A 17,381-nucleotide genomic window follows, 5' to 3' on the forward strand; every position below is an offset into this window, starting at 1 on the left:
CAGCTAGAATAGATTCTCCGAAATGGAAATGCATCGTCCAGTAGTAGCATTAATAAAATTCATAATACGTCATCAGAGTGACGTGCATAATATCCAATAAAAACTACGATAAAATAAACGTATCTAATAGAGAAGAAATAGGTTGATGAGGAAGCTGCTGCTAGGACGCTTCATAAATAAAAACACAACCACACCTCCTGCCACAAGGCAGGGAAGGGGAATTTCCAGGCGCCTCAAGGGATATTATAGGAACACTTTGAGATAGGGTGTTGGGCCTCAAGGTCATTCGCAGTGAGGTAACTCGGATACGGGAAGCTTGTGTGAGCAGGGGACCTGAGGGGTGGATACCGGATTAGTCCTACTGGACACTGTATTGATGATGCTGATTCCCCCCCCCTCCTTTCTCTCTCTCTCTCTCTCTCTCTCTCTCTCTCTCTCTCTCTCTCTCTCTCTCTCTCTCTCTCTCTCTCTCTCTCAACACGTGATAATGCTAATACCACCTCTCCTTACTTCTCTCCCTTCCTCCAGCTCTCACTCTCTCATCACATGGTAATACTAGTACCACCTCTCTCCCTACTTCTCTCCCTTCCTCCAACTCTCTGTCTGTCTGTCTGTCTGTCTGTCTGTCTGTCTCTCTCTCTCTCTCTCTCTCTCTCTCTGTACATAATACCACCTTTGAACACGGTCATGACAGAAAAAACGAGTTATCTTCTCAGCACATGATATAAAATAATTCATTGTACAAGCCCTTGAATATAGTGATCCGATTTTGATTATATTCTGGCAACTTCAGGACTACCAAATTAAAATCAATATAGACAGTTCGACTGAAGAAGTTAAAGGCAATCTCCATAATCACCATTTACTACGATGATTGTAATTTATATTCTCTTGTTATGCTCACCAACAGCCTTGTTCGTTGTGTCACGGCTTCACCTCATAGTTACCTCTAAAGATGCTGATCCGTGTCACACATCAGGTCCAGATTTATTCGTAAAAATCACACTGACATTCAGTAAGTCGCGGGTGGTGGGTGTAGGTAGATCGTGGGTGAGAGCGTGCGACTGTACAGACAACTTGACTGACGCGGAGTATGGACTATTTTCTTGAAGTGAAAGGGCTGACTGGGAAGCGGGTACACTTTCTGTTGACCTCGGGATACCAGTGCTTACAAGGTTCGTTGGAAATCTTGAATGTGTAACTCGCGTTTTATCCTCATCAGTATGAAGACTTTTTATCATCCCTCCGCCTACCAATGTGGAGGAAGCATTAAGTGATTGATACGTCCGTGAGTCCGTGCGTCCGTAACACTATTGTGGGCGGGATATCTCCTGAATTCATGGACAGATTTCCACCAAACTATTGTCGGTGATGCAGTATGAGGGGGTGATGAACTGACTGGGTCAACTAGGTCAAGGGGTGACAGGTCAAGGTCATATGCGGCCGAATAATTTATCCCTGTGGGAGTGATTTCTCCTGAACCACTCGGCGGATTTCGACCAAACTTTTGTCTGAGATACAGTATGAAGAGATGATGAATTGTTTAGGTAAACAAGGTCAAGAGGTCAAAGGTCAATTTATATGGGGTCAACTTAGTTTATCATCAGTCTCATTTCAACCCACAATGAGCCCTTTCATGGAAGTTGTAAGGCGAGCCCGTGAGCAAGGCTTGGCGGAGACATACCGAACGACACTTGGCATCGACAACTCGAGGCCCAAGTTCTAGGCATTTCATTTATCTTTATTTTTATTTATTTTTTACAAACTTGATTCAATTTTATTCAGCTTTGTGGAGACTTCTCGAGAGGAGGGGATTAGATAATGACTTCATCAACTCCTGTACTACTTGAGCTACGCTGAAGGTGTTAGCAAGAATAAAACATGATTGCATCTTATCTATCTATCTATCTATTGCCAGACGCCTCAATCCCGTTTGGGGTGGCCACAAACAAACAACTTATCATTGTAGTGAAATTATTAATATGAAACACGATATTTTTTAATAAGTCAATCTACTTTTTGATGACCGTTTATCTTATTTATTACCTTTGGTTTCCTGTTAAGTTTAATAAATTTGTTAAACGTTGCAAAAGTAACGTTATGAAGACGTCATCTTACTGGAGAGCTAAGTGGAGAATTTCCTATCCCCCTAACTGTCAAAAGACTTCCTCTAACCAGAGTAAAATCGTCCGGTGATAGCAAGCATAAAATAAGCAAAACAAAGGGCCCCCTTGATAACACTCCCAACCTTATTCACCGACACAACACATCCCAAAAGGTGTCCGTTATCTTTGGACACATCCCTCAGACACACCTCAGATGCAAATCACACAAACCTCAGACACGCCCCTGTTGGTGGGGCAAAAATAATGGAAGTCAAAAGTGTGGCCCACATTAAACGCTGTTGATGTAGCTTGCCAGATTTCATCCTTCAATAAGATACTGCAGTGTGACTCATCAGAATGAGTTACACAGTTAGGGACAGGTACAGTCGCGATCCAAAGAAAGTATCCAGGCCTTTGTCGATACAAGGGACAGGAAAGGAAGAATAGTCTGGTGTTCGGACAAAGCTCCAAACCCTCTCCCCTCCCCCTTTCCCCCCCCTCCTCCTCCCCCAAGTACCACCACGACCTTTGATCAAGACGTTGCTCACTCCTTTGCTTCGCGGTTCGAAGTAGCTCACGATGCTCATGACATGTTGTGGATTCCATATTACGTAAAAAACAATTGAAGAAATTCTGATTGCACAGTAACAGAAAAAAAAAAAAAAGTGATGCAACAAGGGATGAGCGTTATATTGGTTTCAGATATGAATTACTGAAGTATTTCCCATTACATTCAAGTTCTCCTGTAATTTCTGGTAGAGAATCATGTTGTCGGATAGAAGTCATCTTGAGCGAGATGGACAGGCGACGGAAGAACTGACGGAAAGACAAAGCTACGCCGTAGAAAGATTCATCAAAATAGTTATTTTTTTTCTAAATATCACCAAACACATTTAGTAAACCAAGGTGAATATAAACCATTCGAGCAAGGAAAAGGAAACACACAGACAGACCACACCATTTGAGATTCAGGATAATTGCTATTTTAATTTTGCTAAAGACAAAGGATTACATCCATCTTCACAAAGAATACGCCTCCTACATAAGACACACAGGCTGATAGACAAATACAGACTCTGGAATATCGATTCACGTTGTCTTATTTCATTCTTGGTTCCACCAGATGACATGATTCAGATTAACTGAGAACAGACCCTTGTAGACGTAGAGGAAGACGTGAAAGGCACATGGGAGAGACGGACAGAAGGAAAGACTGAGTTACAATTATCAGTTCACATCGATTCCTATTCCGCTTCTGCTAAAGGCAGACGATTTTATTCAGCTTAAGTGAGACTAAACCCTTTCCGTAAAGGAAGACGTGAAAATTAAAGAGGTAGAATAAAGAGAACAAAAGTGAGGCAGGCAGCTTCTGAATTATCGGTTCACATTAATTAGAATTATCAGTTCATATTAAGTGGTACTGTATTATTGCTGCTGCCAGAAAATTGTATTTAGCTTCAGTGGAAATACAACTATCCGGGAGAGGAAGAAGCAAAACATATGCAGGCATACACACGAAGAGACAGACACTCTCTAAATAATTTATTCCTCAAGTAAACTGCTACTATATTCCAGCTACATTATTCCTGCTACTTTATTCCTGCTACTTTATTCCTGCTACTTTATTCCAGCTACATTATTCCTGCTACTTTATTCCTGCTACTTTATTCCTGCTACTTTATTCCAGCTACTTTATTCCTGCTACTTTATTCCTGCTACATTATTCCTGCTACTTTATTCCTGCTACTATATTCCTGCTACTTTATTCCTGCTACTATATTCCTGCTACATTATTCCTGCTACTTTATTCCTGCTACATTATTCCTGCTACTTTATTCCTGCTACTTTATTCCTGCTACTTTATTCGTGCTACCGGTTGACAGTTTTGTTAGCTTAGGGTAGAAAAAGTCTCACCCATAACATATTCTTTGGCTACTTACTATCTATCTATCTCTCTATAGCCCGACGCCCTAATCCCGCAAAGGGTGGCCGCAGACAAAACGCTCTGTCACCCACCATGTGACTACCCTCCCCAACTCACCCCCCTCTCCCTCATATACCTCTCAACTCCATCCCTCCACCTCACCCTCGGTCTACCCCTCCCTCTCCATCCCTCCACCTCACCTACATACACCCTCTTAGTCAGTCTTGCAGTCTCCATTCTCTCCACATGTCCAAACCACCTCAGTGTATTTCTCCTAATCTTCTCAACCATATCCACATCCACCCCACAACGTTCCTTCACTTCTTCATTCGTCAACCTGTCCCTCCATGTCACTCCACATGCTTCTCTCAAGTAACTCATTTCCACTGCTCTCACTCTTGACTTGTTCCCCTCTTGCAAGGCCCACGCCTCGCTTCCATACGTCAGGGTAGGGATCACAATACTATCATGCAGTGACTTCTTAACTTCCATACTCACCTCCCTATTTCTCATCACTGCTTTCAGTGAACCAACAACCTTCCTTCCCTGCTGTACCCTTTCACGCACTTCATCCCCCAAAGTTCCATCCTTACTCATCACACTACCCAAGTACTTGAATGCACTCACACTCTCCATATCCTGACCATCCAACCTCACTGTACATTCTGTGACTTCATTCCTCTGAAACACCATAACTTTACTTTTGTTTACATTAACTTTCAGCTTCCTCCTCATAGACGCTGTCCCAAATTCATTCTCCAAACCTTGCAACTCCCATTCATCTTCACTCAGCAATATTGTATCATCAGCAAACAGCAACACCGGAATCTTCCAAATCTCACCCTGATTCATTAGAGCCACCCCCACATCCTCTGCCCTACCCTTCACCTCCTTTGCAACCCCATCCATGTATATATTAAACAGCCCTGAAGACATCACACAATCCTGTTTCAGTCCCACATTGAGAAAAAAAAAAAAACTCACTCAGCTCACCATCCACTCGCACCGTAGCCGTAGCTCCTTCGTACATACTCTTCACAGCATTCAACAATTTCCCATCCACTCCATATATTCTTAATACCTTCCACATACCTTGCCTATCTATTCTGTCGTAAGCTTTCTCCAAGTCCATGAAGGCAGCATTCACTTTCTTTCCCTTCTCTAGATACTTCACTAAACATCTTAGAACCAGTATCTGATCTAACACCCTTTTCACTTCCTAAATCCCCTTTGTTCTTCTCCAACTAGCTCCTCTGTCATATGCCTAACTCTATTAATGCGTATTCTACCATATATTTTACCAGTCACACTAAGAAGGCAAATACCCCTATGGTTACCACATACTTCTCTCTCCCCTTTTCCTTTATATAAAGGAACAATTATACCTGATTTCCAGTCCTCTGGAACCCTTCCCTCTTCCTAAGCCAATCTACACAACTTCCATATCCACTTCACAACAATCTCACCCCCATACCTCAGCATTTCACCACACACTTCATCAATTTCTGGGGCCTTCCCCAACTTGATCTTCATTGCTTCCACTACTTCCGTCCTACTGATCTCTTCCTCCCTCCTCTCATCTCTTCTTCCCCCAGCCATTCCCCAACCACTTATACTGGCACTGCTGTCAGCCTCTACATTCAACAAATCCTCTAAGTGCTCCTTCCATCTCCTCAATTTCTCTCTCTTCTCCACCAACAATCCATTATTCCTATCTTTCACTCCCCTACTGTTAACACTGCCTTACTTTCTTTACCTCCTTCCAGAACAATTTCTTATTCTCCCTCCATTTCACACTCAGATTCCTCCCAAACTCTTCATCCACTTTCTTCTTACTCTCCTTCACCATTCTCTTCACCTCCCTTCTCCTGCTCACATATACCTCTCTCTTCTTTCTCTCATCTTCTCCCCTATCACTACTCGCTAACCATTCACTATATGCCTTCTTTTGTTCCATAGCTCGTTTCACCTCGTCATTCCACCATGCTGTCCCTTGCACACCCTTGCATCTCCTCATCACTCCACAAACCACCTCACACGCTGCGCCTATCTCTTCCGTGAATATCTTACATACGTCTTCCACCCCTTCCATCTGCTCTAGCTCATACCTTCCCAATCTTTCTTCCACTATGCTCTTATACTCTGCCATTTTCTCACTGTCTTGCAAATTCTCCACTCTTCTCACAGGTGCTGTTTCCTCCTGTCTTCCCCTTCTTCCCCCTCAACCATTTTCTTTGCAGCTTTACCTTAGCCATCACTAAGTATGGTTCGAGACTCCATTCCCCCACCCTCTCCACAGTATTGCATCCAACATTTGTCTTCTCATTCGCTCATCCACACACACGTAGTCTATCATTGCCTTTCGTTCAACAAGTTCACCATCCATCCTCCTCATTACTCTCCATGTATACCGGTGGATCATCATATGCTGAAAGTAGGTGTTAGCTATTGCCAACCCCTTACCAGCACAGATGTCTACCAAAGCGCTACTATTTCCATCTACGTCAGCTGGCATACCCCACTGACCAACCACTCCATCCACTCGTACATTCCCAACTTTGCCATTCATGTCTCCAGTCAACAGCACTCTCTCGCTCCTCTCAAACTTGTCCATACATGCTTCTACTCTCGCCCAAAACTCATCTTTCACTCTAGCCACTCGATCCTCTGTTGGAACATACATACATACAATCGCCCACGCTTGTATACCTACTTTCATCCTCACCCATACAATCCTTGCACCCACTGTTCCATGCTGTCTTATATTCTCCTTCCACTTCTTGCTTATCATCAGACATACTCCCACTCTTACTGAATTATATTATTTACACCCACACCCTCGGAGATAGATCGAATGCTATGTTTTAAGTGGTGTGTGTGTGTGTGTGTGTGTGTGTGTGTGTGTGTGTGTGTGTGACTAAGTCATGCTCGTAATGATTCGTCTTCCTTCCTTATTTTATCATACGTGTGTGTGTGTGTGTGTGTGTGTGTGTGTGTGTGTGTGTGTGACTAAGTCATGCTCGTAATGATTCATCTTCTTTCCTTATTTTATCATACGTGTGTGTGTGTGTGTGTGTGTGTGTGTGTGTGTGTGTGTGTGAGCCTTAACCCGTCCCTTCCGGTCTAGTGAACAGAAAGCGAGCCGAAAAAATGGAGATAGATAGATAGATAGATAGATAGATAGATAGAGAGAGAGAGAGAGAGAGAGAGAGAGAGAGAGAGAGTGTTAATTGCTTCGCCAAAACTCCTAATTACGGCCTCTGGCTGAAGGGGTTAATGAGGGTCGTCTCGTTACTGGGCTAAGAAAATCCAACAGCGGTCATTACACCTGACACACACCTCTAATTAACTCACCTTGATTAACTAAAATGGACTGGCAATTACAGGTAAATATATCTTGCGGTAATTAGCGATCAATATGCAATTTGATACAAGTAATTGGCGAGCAATTTTATATATATACAGTATAACCCGTAATTAGAGATTCATTAGAGGCAAATATATCATGCGGTAATTAGCGATCAGTATGCAACTTGATACAGGTAATTAACGAGCCAATTTATATTTACAGAATGGTCCGTAATTTGAGCTTCGTTACCGGCTTTCATGGCGCCTTGCGGGGACTACTCAGTCTGCTGGTGTGGGCGGCGTGGCAGTGGAGGTAGGAAATACATGATGCGGCGTGGACAATGATAACTTACAAGGGTCTATTCTGCGTGTTTCTTGACATTTTTCTTTGAGCTATTTGACTGGGGGAAGGATTTGGTTTAAGCTAGTTGGGGTTTTGGATTTACTTTTTTTTTCATGCAAGGAAGAAGGAACCAAAGGGAAGAAACCAGCAAATTGTTCCCAAACAATAAGATGAAATAGAGCCAAATAGCATCTTTGTATATTTACTGTTAATCATGGGGACGATATAAGACAATTAAAATAACTGATGCTGGCATGGTGTGGGCTGAAAACTTGTAATTAAATACGTTTTTCAGAGAATTTTCCAACTTTTTACTCTCTCTCTCTCTCTCTCTCTCTCTCTTTATATATATATATATATATATATATATATATATATATATATATATATATATATATATATATATACAGGGTGGCTGGAAAGTAACTCCCTATTTAGAATTGTTAATAATTTTATTATTTATTGATCGATTGTAGTGAAACAAGTTTTAATGTGGACAGCAGTATGGTAGAACTTGTCTGCAATGTTAAAATTCCTCATAGGCACCAGTATTGTCCACCAGTTTCTGTAATCTCCTGGGAATAGCCTCGATAGACTTCAGCAGGAACTCAAGTTGTATGTTGGTCAGAACATGCCGAAGACGATCATCCAGTTGATCCAGAGTTTTTAGTTTGGTGCGGTAAACCTCTTGCTTCACCCACCCCCACAGGAAAAAGTCACACATGGCGTGAGGTCAGGGCTCCTTGCTGGCCATTCATGTGGACCATGACAACCCAGCCAACGTCCCGGATTTTGGATGTCGAGCGACTCATGAACAGTGCGTGCAAAATGAGAGGGAGCACCATCTTGCATGAAGATGAGGTTGTTGATGTTGTTCCAAGTAGACACAGTAGGTCAGAGATCATCTTGCAGCATTGTTAGGTAACGATCTGCGTTCATTGTGTCCCGAAGAAGGAATGGGCCCACAACCTGGCTGGATGTCATGCCGCACCACACTGTGACCTCGGGGCGATTTTGCATCTTTTCAACAGTGGCACCAGGATCCTCTCATGCCCAGTAGTGACAATTGTGGCAGTTCACAAATCCTCCCACATGAAACACGGCTTCGTCACTCTAAAGGATGTTGTGATACAACTGGGGCCAGTCTGCATACCAAGCAAGCATGATCTCCCCATACTCCATCCAATGATCACAGTCTTCCGCCGATAGTTCCTGGCAAGAATGCGGCTTCCAAAGACGCCATTGTAACTCCTTCAAAACAGTTTGTACCGTGTGGTGGGTTAGGCCACTTTCACGAGTGGCCTGGCGTGTTGACTTTTGGGGACTTCAAACATATCCTGCACCACTTGCACATTTTCCTCCAATCTGGATGTTGAGGGACGACCACTTCTGCGAGTATCTACAACAGATCCTGTGCTCATCAGCTTGGAATGGCAGTTCCTGATGGTCTTGGCATCCACTGAAGCAAGAGGTCCGTGAACACCCTGCCACCATCTCTGCACCTGTGCCACGGACTGCCACACTTCGTAACGGGATGCCAGCTGGGCACGCTCATGCAGTGTCAGGCGTTGGGTCATTATGGGTTGCCCTTGTCACCATGAGGGGAAAGCAGAAATTAGAAATTAAATTCTACCACTTTAGGGATCACAATACATTGTGTTTCATGCAAATGCGGTGCTATTTACAAAAGTTATAAGTAATTCTCAATAGGGAGTTACTTTCCAGCCACCCTGTATATATATACAAGAGCTCATGGGCCCTTCTGGCCCCTCGCACTTGCTCCTGCGGAGGGCTCTTGCGCTGCGTGCTCAATTTCTCGTGCTTTGCACTCGTTTCCTCGTGCTCCTCACTTGATTTATCATGCTTCGCGCATGGTTTGCAATCATTTCAGGTAATCCGAGTCATGTTTATGTGCTCTTCTAGTCTAACATTGTCACTATCGGCCGTCAAGGTGACATCGAAGGGCCCATGATTGTCTGTATGTGCTTTTCTGGTCTAAGATTGTCACTTTGATTTTTTGCCGCTAACCAATTGATCGTGTTATTTGCAGCTTCGGGAATAACCCAAGTTGTCCGAACCCTCGTCCGAAATACAGACAGACACACGGTTACTGCTATAGTATATTTTAGTCGCAGCTATGGGCAAAAAATTCTTTGGAGATCCTATGCCATGCGCCAGGAGTGGCGTTTTTTGGTCAAAATGTGAGCACCCATTAAATATAGTAAAGCTTTTTCAATCGTGATGGGTCCGAGTTTTTTCACATCAGCGAATTTTTTGCGATTTTTGTGCCAAGTTTGATGCGATTTGAATGAGTACTTTCGGCTGCCCAAAATATACACACACACACACACGGTTAGTGCTATACTATATATATATATATATATATATATATATATATATATATATATATATATATGTATCATCATCATCAGCCGTTTGAGTACCCACTGCAGGACCGGCCTATCCTGACCGAAGTCGGGACGATACAGCCAATGTATCTCTACCAAGTGGCTTAGGCTGTCTGGTAGAGATTGTATGTAGGGTGAGAAGTGCTTGTAAGTGTAATTGTAGTGTTGGAGTGGCTTTGGATGTGTGTGTAGTCTGTGAACCAAGTGTAATCGGCCCCTGCAAGCCGACTGGGTGCAAGCATACTTTACAGTAAGCGACACTGGTTCAACCACAGCACCCCTTGTGTCCGCCAATGCAGTACGTGGCCAGGTGAACACTCCCAAATTTTATTACCCTGCCGGGGCGAGAACCCTTGTCCACCCGTGTACGAAACGCACACTCTACCACTGTACCACAGAGGCTCTTATATATATCTATATCTATCTATCTATCTATCTATCTATATATATATATATATATGAGGGGGCATGAAGGTCTATATTTGAACGCCCTTTCCGGTGATAATAAGGCTATGCCTATACTCATATAAATATAGAACTTTGCTTTATGATCTTTTAGATTATTGGTCATAGTGGCGCTGGGGTTCACCTAAACGTATCGGTCATACGACCTAGGTGAAACCGTCAGGTGGAGAGGACTCATATCGCACCTCAGTCGTCTGACGAACGAAACTCTTCTCTTGCTCAGCTGCAAAAGCTGTCAGTATTCGTCTTGAAGGAGGGGGGGGGAATAAACATACAGGTATCTGCAGATTTTCACAAGCCCTTCTGTCTGTCTGTCTGTCTGTCTCTCTCTCTCTCTCTCTCTCTCTCTCTCTCTGCAATCAATATCCATCCTCCTGGGTCTTGAACTGAATTAATTGCCTGCTCTTCACCCTCCCTCTCATCAATTTCACGGCCCTTCATACTCTCTCCCCCTGTCCGTTACCTTCCCTCCTCCTCCTCCTCCTCCTCCTCTTCTTCCTCGTTTTTCCTTCTTAGATAGTTATCAATATCCCCCCTTCTGGCACTGTTCATATTATCTTTTATCCTCTCTCATTTCGTCTTCCTGTGTCCTCTTGAACTCTTCCTGGCCATTCCTCTTCCCTCCAATCCCCCCTCTGTTTGCCACCTCTCGCTCCAGTCTCGCTGTCCCTTGCCCCCGCTCCCTTCAACTCTTTTTCTCCGACACCTCCTCTCTCTCTCTCCTCCTCTCTGTTCCATTCTTCCCTTCACCGACTCTCCCTCGTCATATGCTTGGTTCATTTTTTTCCTACTGACGGACAAATTCATGGAACTGAAGCGTAATCTTTCTTAATCGAGATGTTAACATTCTCCATTACTAACCCCAGTGCGATGATATGTAATTAATTTTGTTACATTATTCCTATTGCAGAAAGGGTATTGAGGGTTGCAGAGCCTTCCCCTTTTGAACCAACAATAGTCACCTGAATTCATGACATTCTGTGCAATTGACAGGTCTATCTATCTATCTATTGCCAGACACCTTAATCCCGTACGGGGTGGCCACAAACAAATCGCCTCCACGTCGCCCTGTCCCCCGCCATTTCATTGCCCCCCTCTCTCATATACCTCTCCACTCCATCCCTCCATCTCATCCGCGGCCTCCCCCTTCCTATCCCCTCCTCCACCTTACTCACATACACTGTCCTCGTCAGTCTCTCACCCTTCATCCTCTCCACATGGCCAAACCACCTCAGTGTGTGTTCCTGCTAACGCTTCCTATCACATCCATATCCACACCACAACGCTCCTTTATATCCTCATTTGTCAGCCTGTCTCTCTATGTGACTCCACAGGCTCCTCTTAAATAACTCATTTCCACTGCTCTCACTCTTGATTTATGTCTTTCCAACAACGTCCAAGCTCCATCTCCACTCCCTCCCTACTCCCCAAAAGAAATATGCCGCCAGACGATTTTATTCAGAGTAGGAGACAGCTCTTGCATGGAAGGGAGTAAGTGATGCCATGAGCCAAGCGGGAGAGAAAGGATCGGCTAGAGAATGCATAACAGGTATGAGAGAGAGAGAGAGAGAGAGAGAGAGAGAGAGAGAGAGAGAGAGAGACTTTGAACGTATGATGATATTGAATACTGAGATATCGCACCTACCTTCAAGTAGTTGCGTTTCTCTTTTTTTCTTCGTTCCTTCTTTATTTTCATTACCATACGCTCTTTATTTCTGCTAGTGTTTTGTATTCAGCGTTAATAGTTATTTTTGTATCTATATAATCCAGTAGGTGTTTGAGAGGGATGGCTTCTCCTGCTTCCTCCTCTGACCGGTTATATAAGCGTCCATCAAATTCTTCTCTGTCCCTACAAAGGAGGAGGGTGACCGGAGGAGAAATGCAACTTCATCCTGCCGTCAACCGGGCTCACGTATTAGGTGAGCTGAGACAACGACAACAACAACAACAACAAAACAACGGCAGTAACAATAACAATAACAACAAAACCGTTATCTAGCACATAAGTATTCATGTCCCCATTTTACGCTGCCAAATCAGTCGTCACGAATTAGTTATTCCCTTCCTATTCTCGTTACGTCCTTCTACTTTTTTTTTTTTTTTTAATATTACATGTACGCTTAGTTGTCTGTATCTTTGCATACTCACGTAGCACCAGCTTAGTACATATCTACTGGTCACTTGAAAAACACAAAGCGTTTTTACTTAGCATAAGCTTTCTCAGCAAGTCATCGATGGCTTTTCACATTACCTCTGGATGCATTTATTGCGTATATCGTCAGATAACTGCATTGACACATACATCTACCAGTCACAACTGTACGAAAGTCATAGCCTATGGTTAACTGGTTGGTATACCCTATTCGCAAATGGAAAAATCAGAGTTTGATTTCTGGATCGTTCAGTTTGTTGAGTGCAATTGCATCCCCATGTTTCTAAGTTCTCGTAGCAGTATAGCTGGCTGCAGCTTTGGGGAACTCAGTACAGTAATTTTGCAGAAACTGACCGCGTGCTTTTAACAGCCTTAGTGTATTCGACAGACATAAAGGCTAAACCCTCATTTGCACTGCTCACTGCATTCGATGCTCTCAGGTACAAGTGCAATAACACTCCGAACACTCAAAATACTCTGAAACACAGTGCTACCAAGTTACCTACAGACTGCATAACGGTCTTTCAAAACAGCCTGGAACGTTTTCATTTTCTATTACAAAATCGCGATGATGGAATTCTTAAACCTAACAACTCGAAAGGGAAGTGTACGTCCCAGTTACTGACGGTAATTTGTGAGTCACGGGAATAAACTGTCATGCCTGCCTGCTTCGTTGTTGGCTACTTTGTGTACTACGGAATGTAGACTAAGCGCATCTTATGTATGAAGTTGGTTCATAAATAATCATCTAAATCTTAAGAAACCAGACTCTATTATTGTTCTCTCAGGGTCATATTTTCGTTTTGTAGTCCCTCTCAGATACATAATTTGGATTTAACAATTTGTTGTCCTCTTCCATGTACTTACTAGGTGCTAGAAAGGGACTCCTTCATTTGGTGTCATTATAACCGGCTGGCTCCACTGTGCAGGTATACAAACGTCCCTCAACTCCCTCCCAAACCCCTGAAAGGTGATCAGTGAAATGCAGAAGGGTACCCTTAACCTGCAGTCCACTGGGCTCACATTCTTATGAACCTGGGGCTACAAATATAACACAAAGATATTTATTATCATTTTGATATGAATGTAGTTTGTAAATTACTGCAAGTTAAAATTTCGAATGCCACATACTAAATATTACAACTAAGGAAGATGTGCCATACCACTACTATACCAACAGTACTATTATAACTACATTACAGTTATATTATCTGCGTGTTACTATACCAACACTATTTCTCTACTCACAATTTTTACTCATACTAATATACCCACACAACTATATTTATACTGCTATACTCACACTAGTATATTCGTACTGTTATACCCACGCTACTATACTCATACAACTATACCCACACTATTATACCCACATTATTACTATACCCACAACTGCTGTGCCTACACCACTGCTATGCCCACACTTCTACTATATCCACATTACTCCTAAACCCACACTGCTACCAGTAAAGAGCGCTGTGTGAGCGCGTGACTAACGAGAAAGCGTTTGTACGTAGGCTACGCCTGTCATAATAATTTCATCTTGGTGTAAACTTTCAACATTTCTGGTGAGGTAGTTAAACAAAAACAGAAGAATAATTGAGCAAAAATATTTTCTTTCTCACGTTTTCTCTCTCATTCTCACGTTTTCTCTCTGGATATGCATGTAGCAAGGCGCCACAACATTTATCACACTTACAGTGTTCAGTTCTCGGATCCCTACTTGCCGCATCAACGAAATGCGTTTTTAAACGCTTGGTCATTGATCGAATGATAAAACCCAGATACTGGGCGATCACCCTTGCTGATTTCACCCCCTAATCATAAAACAAACGTTCTGTAAAGTTATGTGCATATTATCCAAAATTAAATTCTTAGAATTCATGCAATAAAACACAATGTTACAACAGGAAATATTTTTTAATTCGATTTCATAGTGGGCATGTCAGTTCAAGCCCTCGGTTCATTTCCTTGGAAACCTGGGATTCCAAGAGGTTTCTTTGGTCTTATGAGTAAATATGTAGCATATATATATATATATATATATATATATATATATATATATATATATATATATATATATTGAATGCATCTACTACCAGTTGCAAGAATCTCTTCTCTACCTCACGTAGTAAAGTTAATAGCCTCTGAAAACTATCGTGGTCAGGCAGTGTCATGTCGGGCCAGGCCGAGTAGTGTCAGCCCGCTCATTTATCAGCTGAAAGTGAGTAAATATCGCTTTGCTACGCTTGCTCATAACTATGCCCACACTACTACTATACCCACACTAAAGCTGTACCTACACTATTACTATACCCACACTAAAGCTGTACCTACACTACTACTATACCCACACTACGACTATACCCACATTAAAGGTATACCCACACTACTACTATACCCACACTAAACCTATACCCACACTACTGCTATACTCACACTTCTGCTATACCCACACTAAAGCTATACCTACACTATTACTATACACACACTGCTATTATACCCAGACTACTACTGTACCCACACTACTTTTATACCCACACTATTACTATACCCACATTACTGTTATGCCCAAACTACTCTTTGTATTATGCTCACTACTACTATATCTACACTATTATACCCACACTACTATATTTATACTATACTCATACTACTATACTCCCACTACTATACACACTTACGGTTGTCCGTTTGCTACAGAAGACGGGGCCTGCTTTACTCTCATGGTCTTTGGTTCCGAAGTATGTGGCTATGTCGTATACCTACAGTACTATACCCGTACTACTACTGTACCCACACTATTACACCCTCACAACTATACTCAGACTAATACTATACCCCTTTTACTATACCCTCACTACTCTACTCATTAGGGTGGTCCTGATTTTCTAAGTTGTAGATTTTTGGGGTGCCACTCCGGACTTTTGGTCTTCTTGGTACAAAAACCCTACATGCCAAATTTCAGTCTTCAATTGTAGTATTTACTGGTGACCAGATGGCCTGGAAGTTCAAAATCTGTTCCATCTGAGCTGAATACCCTGCTGGGGCACCTAGGTCTCCCTTACAGTTTAAATATTAGCCCCTTGCTAAGGGAGGGGGTGTCATGGGAGCTGATCCTCCACCGACTGTTGCCTTGTTTGGATGGTCATGGTAGCCTTTTTAAGTGTCTGGGAATTGCTGATGATGAGCCTCTATGACCTGGAACGGGAATTGTCGCTGCTCCTCGTGTTTCGTGATGACAGAGATGAAGTTCTGCATCAGCACAACTCCTGGTTCAGTGAAGACGCTCGTGACTTTCAGTGACTGGATGCATTGCTTGGCTTTCTTGAAATCGTCTCTTCCACCCACGTGGATAGGTTGAAGTCCAGGAATCCACTGGAGGAGTCAAGGAAGGTCGAAAGACAGCAAGTGGTGCACGTGACGGAGTTGGGGAGGGTCTTCGCTAGAATGACAGCCACATCCAGCTCCAGAGTCTTTCTCTTCTCAGGCTCATTGCCCCTCTCGTTCCCCAGAGCTGCAGCCATGGCCCTCTTAGTTTCCAAGTCAAAAGACTCATTGAAGAACACCAGGCCAACTAGCCCTTCAGAGAGGTACATACCAGCGATGGCTGAAGGCTCTTGAAGCAGTGGATGAGACGTTTGAGTCACTGTAGTCCAGGATGTGTTGAAGGAATCTGAGATCATTCCAAGGAGCAGATATGGTAGCAGGCACTGTCAACCAGTACGAGATGAAGATCAAGATGGCAAAGATGACTAACTGCTCTAGTGTGGCGAGCTATCGTCCATTGAGCTTGAGCTGCCCAAGGAAGAGCTAAATCTTGCCTAAACCTATGATTTTGACCATCCATCAGGCAAGGTGGTAGGCGCCAAGCAGCAAAATGAGGAAGCCACGAGGAGGAACTCCTTCAGTGAAAATCACTGTCACCTTGAGCAACTCCCAGTAATCGTCCCGTGGCTGCTGAGCGGCGAGTTGAAGATGACGAAAGGTGATGACCTCATTGCAACAGGAAGAAAGGGTGGCAAAGCAGCTCAAAACGATCTGCTGTGATGGAGGTCCATCCCTGCTTGGCATGCCTGAAGAGAGGGATGTCCAGCACGAATGTGATGATGCCAGTGCAGACTGTGAAGACTATGTGGATGATGATCTCGCTGATGTGTTTCCTGCAGGCTAGGTGGAGGAGTTCCTTCTCTATCTTCTGTTGCAGGAAAGTGCAGGCCCCAGAGCAAATTCTGGTGTTGACTGCAGTTGTGTCAAAGGCCATGCTTGTCATCGAACCCACCACTTCCTATTCTTTGAAGGTAGCAAAGGCCGCCTACACCGTGTCAGCTCCTGTTCCTGGCTAATGCTTAGAGATGTTCAGCAGTTCCACAGTTCCCTCTCCTGACACCAGGATGGGTAAACATTTGGACGTTCCTTGGCCAGGTTCATCAGCTACCAACTTACCATCCCAGTGAACGGGGAGGGGAACACCGGGCATGAAGGATGAATGCAGAGCTACTGCCTGTTCAAACTAGGCCTTAATTCCCCCCCGACGGATGCTCTGTCAGTTGAAAGCCATTGAAGAAGGATCTTTGCCATGTGCTGGTGCTGCAGCAGCCAAGATGTGGAGAGCACTGTTGTCAATTGTCTTCGT

This window comes from Coenobita brevimanus, chromosome 107 (genome assembly GCF_032717465.1).
Source record: "Coenobita brevimanus isolate Jiangsu-jjx chromosome 107, ASM3271746v2, whole genome shotgun sequence".
Lineage (NCBI taxonomy): Eukaryota > Metazoa > Arthropoda > Malacostraca > Decapoda > Coenobitidae > Coenobita > Coenobita brevimanus.